The sequence below is a fragment of the Neovison vison genome, chromosome X, assembly GCF_020171115.1.
Source record: "Neovison vison isolate M4711 chromosome X, ASM_NN_V1, whole genome shotgun sequence".
NCBI lineage: Eukaryota > Metazoa > Chordata > Mammalia > Carnivora > Mustelidae > Neogale > Neogale vison.
This window is the reverse complement of record NC_058105.1, coordinates 53,396,278-53,408,188: the sequence shown is the minus strand read 5'-3', so window position 1 is coordinate 53,408,188 and position 11,911 is coordinate 53,396,278. Positions and strand designations below refer to the sequence as shown.

At 35.3% G+C, this 11,911-nt stretch overlaps 1 pseudogene; it reads right to left on the bottom strand.

Annotated features, from left to right (window-relative positions):
- Positions 1 to 860: 860 nt before the first annotated feature.
- LOC122897739 lies at positions 861 to 1,009 on the bottom strand (annotated as a pseudogene).
- Between the last annotated feature and the right edge of the window lie 10,902 nt (positions 1,010 to 11,911).

Here is an 11,911-nt window from a genome sequence, read left to right as displayed (position 1 = left end):
ACCTACTAGCTGTGAGATCAGGGAAATTACTTTTCACTACTTATAAAGACCAAATAATCACTCAGAAAACAATAAATAGTAGCTTCTATTCTTTTTTTTTAGATTTTATTTATTTATTTGACAGAGAGAGAGATCACAAGTAGACGGAGAGGCAGGTAGAGAGAGGAAGAAGCAGGCCCCCCACCAAACAGAGAGCCCAATGTGGGGCTTGATCCCAGGACCCTGTGACCATGACCTGAGGTGAAGACAGAGAGTTAACCCACTGAGCCACCTAGGAGCCCCAGTAGCTTCTATTCTTTACTGTTATTTATACAATTGTTATTATTTTCCCAGGTCAGAAAGATAAGCTGAAACTAAACATGGAATTTAACAGTTAAGATGAAAATCAATTGTACAAACGGGAGGACCTAATATCACATCTCATGTGAATAAAACTTGATGATTTCAGTTGACTGTAAGCTTAGTTTGAATCAAACATATGACATGAATAGCAAGACATTTAATACAATATAGGTTTTCAATAGACTGATAGTAATTTGATTAGGGGAGATAATAGTTCCTCACTAGTGTCCAGACCACACTTGTGAGATTGTATTTAAGGAGGACTTTGATTTTCCCAGAGGAGGGTAACTATAATTTAGGTGGTAATTCTGGAATCCAAGTCACAGGTTACAGGAGAAATGGTTTAAATAACTGAAAATCATTCTGCTGGAGGAAATAAGATTTATGAGGTGGGGTTTTGTAGGTAGCCAAGGAAATCTTTTCTCCCCTAGGCTGCTTATCGTGGAGAATTTGAAACAGGTATGAAAACAGTAAGATTAATATAATCCTCTCTTATATACCTACCACCCAGCTACAACAGTTATCACTTTTTATTAATTTTTTTTTTATTTTCAGAAAAACAGTATTCATTATTTTTTCACCACACCCAGTGCTCCATCATTTTAATTAGCAATAATCGCGCCTCGGATAAACCTCATTGGCTACGATACTGCCACTGCGCAAAGCTCCATCATTTTATAGATAATCTTGTTTTATGTATTATCCTCCTGACTAGGATTATTTGAAAGGAAATTTCCAAATTTCAGAAATGTCATGTCATTTATAATTGTTTAGCTATGTTTCTTTAAAAGATAAGTTAAAAAAAACTGCAACACCATTATTGTACTTTAAAAAATTAACAATTTTGTAGCCTCATTAAATATCCAGTTATTATACAAATTTCTCTAAATTGTTTCACTAACGCTATTGTATGGTTACAGAGACAGAGAGCTGTCAATGCCTTGGTCATATTCCATAGTCCACTCTGGAAAGCACACATTTTACCTTAGATTGATATCACAATCAGGTTAATCCACTGCTCCTTCTATTTTGTTTCTTTTTTTATTGTAGTAAAATATACATAATATTTGCCATTTTAACCATTTTTAAAATAAATCTTCTCTTTATTTATTTGAGAGGGAGAGAGAACAACCAGGGGGAGAAGCAGAGGGAGAATCAGATTCCTTGCTGAGTAAGGATCCTGATGCAGCACTTGATTTCAGAACCCTGGGATCATGACCTGAGCTGAAGGCAGATGCTTAACCAACTGAGCCACCCAGGAGTCCTTAGGTTTAATTTTTTTAAGGAATTCTTCATAGGCAGCATTCAATCCTTAAATCAACAGACACTTCATTTCTAGTATTTTCTCTTTAAAAAAAAATTAGCAGCCAGTGATAAACATTACCAGGATTTTTTTCTTTTCCAGTGGGGGTTAAAAAAGTTATCTTCTAATTCTATCATTCCTTCTTCATTTATGACCTGGAATATTGCTTAAAAGGCAAAGTTCTTCTTATCTTTTTGGTTATAGAAACTTTTTTGAAGCAAATAGATATGTGTTGCCTTCCAAAGATTATGCTATGTTCTTGGATCTGACTAGGGTCTGGCAGAGATAATGGATTTTTTAATTACCTCCTGAAACAACTCTTCCTTCACACCAAAAATTAATGTGAGAAAAAAAAGAATTAAGGGGAGATGGTAGCTGTTTTCAAATAGTTAAAGTGATTTAGGGTGGAAGCTCATTTTTTTATACTACATCAGTAGATTTTAATGTAGTGTTCAGTAGCTCATTAGTTGCCTATAACACACAGTGCTCATCACAATATGTGCCCTCCTTAATACATGTCACCCAGCTACCACATCCCCCCACCTCCCTGCCTTCTGTAACCCTCAGTTTTGTTCCCAGAGTTCAAAATCTCTCATGGTTTGTCTCCTTCTCTGATATCTTCCCATTCAGTTTTCCCTCCCTTCCCCTGTGGTCCTCTACTCTATTCATTACATTCTATGTATGAGTGAATCCATAAAACTGCCTTTCTCTGCTTGACTTACTTCACTCAGCATAATCCCCTCCAGTCCCATCCATGTTGATGCAAATGGTGAGTATTCATCCTTTCTGATGGCTGAGTAATATACCATTATATATATGGACCACATCTTCTTTATCCATTCATCTATTGAAGGACATCTAGGATCTTTCTACAATTTGACTACTGTGGAAATTGCTGCTATGAACATGGGGTTGCAGGTTTTATTTTATTTTGTTTTGTTTTGTTTTGTTTATTTTCTTATTTTATTTTATTTTACTTTAATTTTTTCAGTGTCCCAAGATTCATTGTTTATGCACCACACCCAGTGCTCCATGCAATACATGCGCTCCTTAATACCCACCAACAGGCTCAACCAACCCCCTCCCCCACTCCCCTCCAAAACATTCAGTTTGTTTCTCAGAGTCCACAGTCTCTCATGGTTTGTCTCCCCTTCTGATTTCCCAAACTCACTTCTCCTCTCCATCTCCCAATGCCCTCCATGTTATTCCTTATGCTCCACAAGTAAGTGAAACCATATGATAATTGACTCTGTCTGCTTGACTTATTTCACTAGCATAATCTCCTCCAGTCCCATCCCTGTTGATACAAAAGTTGGGTATTCATCCTTTCTGATGGAAGCATAATACTCCATTGTACATATGGACCATATCCTCTTTATCCATTCATCCTTTGAAGGGCATCTTGGCTCTTCCCACAGTTTGGTGATTATGGCCATTGCTGTTATGAACATTGGGGTACAGATGGCCCTTTTGTTCACTATGTCTGTATCTTTGGGGTAAATACCCAATAGTGCAATTAAAGGTCATGGGGTAGCTATATTTTTAATATCATAAGGAGTCTCCACACTGTTTTCCAAAGTGGCTACAACAACTCACATTTCCACCAACAGTGTAAGAGAGGTCCCCTTTCTCCACATCCTCTCCAACACTGGTTGTTTCCTGTCCTGTTGATTTTGGCCATTCTAACTGGTATAAGGTGGTACCTCAATGTGGTTTTGATTTGAATCTCCCTGATGGCTAATGAGGATGATCATTTTTACATGTGTCTGTTAGCCATTTGTATGTCTTCTTTGGAGAAGTGTCTTTTCATGTCTTCTGCCCATTTTTTGATATGATTATCTGTTTCGTGGGTGTTGAGTTTGAGGAGTTCTTTATAGATCTTGGATATCAGCCTTTTTTTCTGTAGTGTGATTTGTCAATATCTTCTCCCATTCCGTGGGTTGCTTTTTTGTTTTGTTGACTATATCCTTTGCTGTGCAGAAGCTTTTGATCTCGATGAATTCGCAAAAGTTCATTTCCGCTTTTGTTTTCTATGCCTTTGAGACATGTCTTGAAAGAAGTTGTGGCTGATGTTGAAGAAGTTACTGCTTATGTTCTCCTCTAAGATTTTGAAAAATTACTGCCTCATGTTGAGGTCTTTTATCCATTTCAAGTTTGTCTTTGTGTCTGGTGTAAGAGAATGGTTGAGTTTCATTCTTCTACACATAGCTGTCCAAGTTTCCCAGCACCATTTATGGAAGAGACTGCCTTTTTTCCACTGGATATTTTTTCCTGCTTTGTTGAAGATTATTTGACCATTGAGTCGTGTCCATATCTGGATTCTTTACTCTGTTTCACTGGTCTATGTGTCTGTTTTTGTGCAAGTATCATGCTGTCTTGCTGATCACAGCTTTGTAGTAAAGCTGAAAATCAGGAAACGTGATGTTCCCAGTTTTATTTTTCTTTTTCAGTATTTCCTTATAAATTCAGGGTCTTTTCTGGTTCCATGCAATCTTAGGATTGTTTGTTCCAGCACTTTGAAAAATGTCGATGGAATTTTGATCGGGATGGCGTTGAAAGTATAGATGGCTCTAGGCAGTATAGACATTTTAACAATGTTTCTTGTTCTAATCCATGAGCATGGAATACTTTTCCATCTTCTTGTCTTCTTCACTTTCTTTCATGAATGTTCTGTAGCTCCTTGAGTACAAATCCTTTACCTCTTTGGTTAAGTTTATTGCTAGGTATCTCATGGTTCTTGGTGCTACAGTAAATGGAATAGATTCTCTAATTTCCCTTTCTATATTTTCTTTGTTAGTGTATAAGAACACAATGTATAGTGTATATTGTATGTATACAGTATACTGTATGCAAAATGTATGTATACGTATGTATATATGTATACTGTATATAGTGTATACTGTATGTATATACAATGTATAGTGTATAAGAATGATTTCTGTACATGGCTTTTGAGTCCTGCCACATTACTGAATTGCTACATGAGTTCTAGTAGTTTGAGGGTGGAGTCTTTTGAGTATTCCATATAAAGTATCATGTCATCTGTGATGAGAGAGAGTTTGACTTCTTCTTTGCCAATTTAAATACCTTTTATTTCTTTTTGTTGTCTGATTGTTATTGCTAGGACTTCTACTACTATGCTGAAAAACAGTGGTAAGAATGGACAAGAATGAAGGGAATAATCTCAAACTTTTGGTATTGGTTGAGCCCTGATTTATGACCCAGTATATGATCTATTCTGGAGAAAGTTCCATGTGTGCTCGAGAAGAATGAGTGTTCTGTTGTTTTAGGGTGGATTGTTCTGTATATATCTATGAGGTCCATCTGGTCCAATGTGTCATTCAAAGCTCTTATTTCCTCATTGATTTTCTGCTGGAATGATCTGTTTATTTCTGAGAGTGGCATATTAAGATCCCCTACAATTATTGTATTCATATCAATATGAGTCTTTATTTTGATTAACAGTTGGTTTATGTAGTTGGCCACTCCCATACTGGGGGCAAAAATATTTAAAATTGTTAGATTTTCTCGGTGAATAAACCCTTTAAGAATGATGTAGTATCCTTCTGTATCTCTGACTACATTCTTTAGCTTAAAATCTAATTTATCTGATATGAGAATCCCTACGCCAGCTTTCTTTTAAGGCTCATTGGCATGAAAGATGGTTCTCCACCCCTTTACTTTCAGTCTGGATGTATCTTTGGAGTCCAAATGTGTCTCTTGTTGACAGCATATGGACGAGTTCTGTCATTTTCTCCAGTCTGCATCCCTGTGCCATTTTATGGGAGCCTTTGGGCCATTCTCCTTGAGAGTGATTATTGAAAGAAATGTTTTTATTGACATCATGTTGCCTGTGACATCCTTGTTTCCATAGATTGTCTGTAAATTTCTGTTCTACGTCACCCTGGTGTTCTTTCTTCTTTTATAGAACCCCCCTTTATGTTTCTTGTAGTGCCAGCTTGGAGGTCACGTACTGTTTTAAACCTTGATGGTCTTGGAAGCTCTATCTCTCCATCCTTTTTGAACATCAGCCTTGCTGGGTAACATATTCTTGGCTGCCTGTTCTTCTTATTTTGTGCCCTGAATATGTCTTGCCAGCCCTTTCTGGCTTGCCAGGTTTCTGTGGACAGGTCTGTTGTTATTCTGATGGTCCTTCATCTGTACATAAGGAATTTCTTCCCCCTAGCTTCCCTTAAGACCTCCTGTCTGCAATTACAATTTGTGAAGTTCACAACTCAGTGTCTGGAGTTCTTCCTTGAATCATTGATCTTGAGGGATGCCCTTTCTGCCTCTTGGACACGATCACTTGTTCCATTCCCCAGATTAGGGAAATTTTCATCCAGAATTTGTTCAAGCATAGTTTCTAGTCTTCTCTCTTTCTGCACCTCCTCAGGTATCCCAATAATTCTGACACTGGACCCTTACCTGGCATCATTTATTTCTCTAATTCTGTTTTCATTGCTCCTAAGCTGTTTATTCCAGGCCTTCTCCTGATCTTTCTTTTGTATTAATTTGTCTTCTAGATTTTTAATTCAATCTTCTGCCTCAGTTAGAGTACTTAGATTAGATTGGTTCTCATTGATAGCATTTTTTAGTACTGCCAGATCAGCCCTCACTTCTGCCCTTAGATATTCTATGTTGCTACTAATGATCTTCTCCAACCTAGCCATTGCCTGGATAATTGTTACCGTGAATTCCCTTTGTGAGATACTGTTTATTCCATATTCAAGTTCTGTGGCAGAGGGTATAGTCTATGAATTTTTCCTTTGTTGTTTATTCCTCCTCATAGTCATTTTAATGAAAGGATGTTGAGGGGATGTATAGCTGAATATATCAGCTTTGGTCCTGACAAAGTGCACCTTCTCTAATGATGTTTTCTGCCCCCATAGAGATCCAGAAGTGTATAATCTTACATCTCAGGCTGATTTCATTGGTTTTCAGAGTGTTCTTATAGATATTTATCTCACTTCAGGAGACTGGCTTAAATAGGGTCTCCTACTTCTCTGCAATCTCACCTCTCCTCCTCCTTTTTCATATTCATGTTATTTCTCTTATTCAGAATGGTAGAAATGACAGAATTCCTAAAGCTATCTTAAATTGTCCCTAAATATCTTTCAAATTGAGGTATGAAATATTTTAAAATAATTTGTTACAAGAAAACAAAAAAGTGACCATTAATAATTACAATATATCATTTGATACAACTGACTTGTAAGAAAGAATCCAGAGATCCAGTCCTTCTGACAGGAAAGCAGAGAGGCAAAAATTTAACTAATCAAATCACAGCCTTAAAAAATGATACATTTATTTATTCATCCATCCAGTTAGCATTTATTTAAAGAGTATTATATGAGAAATAATGTGCTAGTTAACAATGGAATGTACTGTCAGACTACTCTAAAAACGGTGACAAAAACTTCAACACTATATGATAAATATTTTATGGTGCTTTGGTCATTGAAAATGACACCTTTAAATTGGTGTGGAACTTAAAACTAAACTCCCTTAAATATCATAGATGAGATGTTTATGATAAAAAAGTGATCTTTGTATGAGCACAGAACCACAGAATTTTAGAGTTGCAAAGGACCTTAGAGATTATTTTTCCAACAATTCCCTCATATGATATGTGTGGAAACTAAAACCTAAAGTGACTGAGTGATTTTTTTAAGATAATATAACTGAAAAGTGGCAAAGCTTTCAGGTTTCTTGAAATTTTCCAAACTATATTTTCCAAACTATCTCAACACACTCAGGACTGGAAAAGTAAAAAAGAAAGTGTGTATTCATTCTGAAATTATAGATTTTACCACTATCCTTAAAGTTTTCAAAATGTCAAAAGACAAAGTGGGCTTTTGTATCAATACTATTACTTTATAAGTTCCTAATGAATTAAAATATTTTTAATATTCAATGATCAAATATTATTCAAAAGCAAAAATGAATGTTATACTTCACATTATTTTAAAGGTCATTTCTAGAACCTCTCTGATTGAAGAAATATCACCATGCCAATTGCTAAATGTTTATAAGCTCAATACAAAGAATAGGCAGTGGATACTACAGTGCATAGACATATAAAATTCCCAGACTGTGGTCATTTTTAGTCTACAATTAGAAGTTCAGTATAAATGTGTTTTATTTCACAAACCCATAGTTTCTTCCACATTAATGTCTATCATTATAGTTCCTTCCAGTAATATCTTGAACCTTTAACAATGTGGATTTGTTGACAAAAAGGGTATGTCACAATGGTTTTTGAAATATCCCAAAATAATGTAGCATGCCTGTCTCACTCACTTTTCAGACTTAATTTTATTCCCATTATCTTTCTTCTGGTTCACTTTGCTATTTCTAGTAGAGTGGTTCTCCCTACATGAGTAAAATCTTACTACATTCTTATCCTTCACTGTTGGTTCTCCCTTGGCAGTCAAGTTTAATCATGCCAGATGTTTTTGAAAATCTCAATCCTATGCAAATAATAGTCAGCCTGACCAACTCTTCCACTCAAAATACAACCCTCCCTCAGAAATATATTATATTCAGGAAATGATTCCTGACAATGAAGCAAAATAACCTGCTTTCAATCAATTTGTGGGTTGCTATTTTACTAAAAAGCTTTGATATTTATACTACAAATAAGTAACTGTTTTTAAGCTGACTAGTCCAAAATGTTTTAAGTTTACTGTTTTTGTCTTATTCTTTAACTACAGAATCTCATATAGTGAATACAAATATGAATCATAATTAGAAAGCAATGAAATAGATCTTCCATGTGATATACAAAATTGATCAGTTTATTTTTATCAGCTACATCTATATTGACTTTTTCCTCTCTTCATACACAGAAAAGTGTTGTTTACACCTTCAATAAGTCATCCCTTCTTAACAGGGGTTGAATTCATGAAGAAACTGTTTTCCTAGTAAGTAAACACCCCTATGCTCTTAGATTTCATTCTTTCTTCCATTTCTCTACCTCTACACATAAATGTGCCCTCCTCAATCCCCTCCCAGAAAGGCTTATAGAGTAACACATCACTTTTCCAAAGAAAAGACTTCTAGTAACTTCAACCATCAAGAAAAAGAATGCCACAGACCTTTGCAAAAGAGAAAAAGATTTTTGAGAGGCCAGTTGTCAAAAAGCACATGCTTATTTCATAAGAATAAAACTGAAAATGAGCTCTTTTCCCATAGCTTATTATTGGTTCTTTTCTTATAGTGCTTAAAATTTTTCCTTATTATTCTAGTTACTTATGCAAATGTGTTATCTTCCTTATGAGCTTGGAAAATCTCTGCCAGCAGAATCCAGATCTAATTTATCTTATTCCCCACAATGCCAGTTTCTTCATTTATATTCTACAAAGGGCCATTTCTCTGTCCCTTAAGGCCCCATGGAGGTTGCAAAAATGTCTCGGTAATTAGGAGTAAGAAAAGGCTATTTGATTTGCCTAGTTTTTCACTAAATTCTGGCACTTATCACATGCTTTTATTATAGGTATTTATATATATATACTATATTCCCAGCAGCTCCAAATGAAAAGAAAGCTTTATAAACTCCTTGAGGGAACATTCCATATGTTGCTCATCTTTGTATCTCTCAAAGCTTTTACATAGAAGCTTATACATAATAGACACAGATATACAAATGAATAAAAAATAAATCATATTAGAGGGCTAAACATCAAACACCCATAATGTATGACAGCAAAGAATATCATTAGAATATTTAAAAAATCTTTTATTCATTAAATAGTTATTAAATGTTTATTATATACTAAGAACTGTGCTATGTACTAAAAGAAAGGAGACATATAATTTCCCTCAGAGAATTCCTAGTTTAGTAAGGATAACCAGGAATGAAGTAAAAAATTATAAACCAAACTTATAAGAGATTCTGTCTTATTGATATATCCATCCCCTAAGCCTAGCCAAGTACACATTTTATTGTAAGAAAAAATAATGAAAAACATTTTAAACCAATAAAATTTTGAATATTATGGAAGATAAGATTACATTAACTGAAAGACCACATGCAAGGTAAGTGAGCTATCACTTACCATATTACCACCATTTCTTAAATGCTCAGAAGTTAGATTGCTATCTCAATATTCTTTGTGTCATATCCCAAGCTATAGTTATGAATAGCTATTTTACATAAAATGCCATATTTTAGGAGATATTTTTAAATACATTGAAAGAAGTCTTGATATTATTAATAATGTTAAGTACTTAATTGTATCTTTATTTTCTTTTTTATAAAGGAAGACATCTCTAAATATTTTACTTAATTTCCCCAAACCCTATTAGGTATTTCATTCAAGCACAGATAAAAAATTTTCAATAGCTCATGGAACTATAAGGGGCTGCCCCAATATTTGATAGATTATAGCAGGACTATTAGTTAGTTATTAACATATTCAAGAATAACGTTTGAAAATAATTTTACTCAATTTTTAAGACTCAGCAATTTAATCCACTATCACTTTATTTTTTTCTGGAAATAACAGATACTTTAGCTGAATACCAAATAAATTTCATTTCCTTTCCCATGGTTAATTAAAATGTGAAGTGTCTGTGAAAAGGAGAATTTTAACACTATATATAGCCTTATACTGTTAATGAACTCAAGGCATCTGGCAACATTATTATTTGAGCCTTGTCCAAAAGAAGATGCACAATGAGAAAATAGACTTGGACATAGGTACTCTATGTACACTGCTGGCTTGTATAAAAATCAGACAAGATATGTGCTGCTATAATTGATAGCTGTCTAAACATAACAGTAAATGACAATGTGTATTGAAGGGTATGTTCCACTACAGTTGTACTAGAAAAGGATTATATTAACATTTTAGGAGGAAGTTTTTTCATGCTTTTAAAAAAATGTATTCAAGGGTGGAATTAAGATGACAGAGAACCAAGAAAGTCTAAGTTTGTATGGTCCAAAAAATACAGCTAGATAATTATCAAATCATTCTGAACACCTGAGAAATCAATCAGAGATCTGAGAAAAGAAATGCTGTAATCTACAAGTAGAAAAGCAACCACTTTTTGGAAGTTAGGAGGTGCAGAGACTTGAATCAAGGATGATATATCTGAGGGTAAGACAAAGGGGAGGAAGCTGACTTAAGGAGGCTGACACAAAGTATTGTAAGCAGCAGAGCACAAAATCACGACTTTTAGAAGTCAAAATGGATGAAGGACCTTAATGTGAGAATGGAATCCATCAAAATCCTTGAGGAGAACACAGGCAGCAACCTCTTTGACCTCAACTGCAGCAACTTCTTCCTAGAAACATCGCCAAAGGCAAGGGATGCAAGGGCAAAAATGAACTATTGGGACTTCATCAAGATCAAGAGTAGGGGTTACAAATTTTGAGCTCTGTGTCTAAAGAGCAGTGCTCCCCCATATCCATCCTTCCCATGGACGTTGAAAACCTTCAGGGAGCAAAACATCACCATATAGTAGAATCTGGAGCTGCTTGCACTAAGCGCTGTTTCCCTGTGCACTGGAGGGGCAATTCCATTCGCGCAAGTGCACCTTGGAATCAGTGCAACAGGCCCCTCACCCAGAAGACAAGCATGAATTACTGACTCGACACCAAGATTACTGACCATACTTAACAGCAAAACTTCAACTCTTGGGGAAAACAGTACATAAACATTCATTGTTTTTTTTGTTGTTGTTGCTGTTGCTGCTGTTGTTTTTACTCTTTAGTTTTTCTGGAATATTTTTTTCAGTTCTTTTTTTAATATTTTCCTTTCCTTTTTATTTTTTTATTAGTTTTTAAATGTTTTTATAAACATATAATATATTTTTAACCACAGGGGTACAGGTCTATGAATCGCCAGCTTTACACATTTCACAGCACTCATCATAGCACATACACTCCCCAATGTCCATATCCCCACCACCCTCTCCCGACTCCCCTCAACCTAGCAACCCTCAGTCTGTATTTTTGAAATTGGGTCTTTTATGCTTTGTCTCCCTCCTAATCCCATCTTCTTTCATTTTTTCTTTTCCTACTCCCCAACCCCCCATGTTGCATCTCCACTTCCTCATATCAGGGAGATCATATGATAGTTGCCTTTATCCAATTGACTTATTTCACTAAGCATAATACCCTCTAGTTCCATCCACATCATCGCAAATGGCAAGATTTCATTTCTTTTGATGGCTGCATAGTATTCCATTGTATATATATACCACTTCCTCTTTAACCATTCATCTGTTGATGGACATCTAGGTTCTTTTCATAGTTTGGCT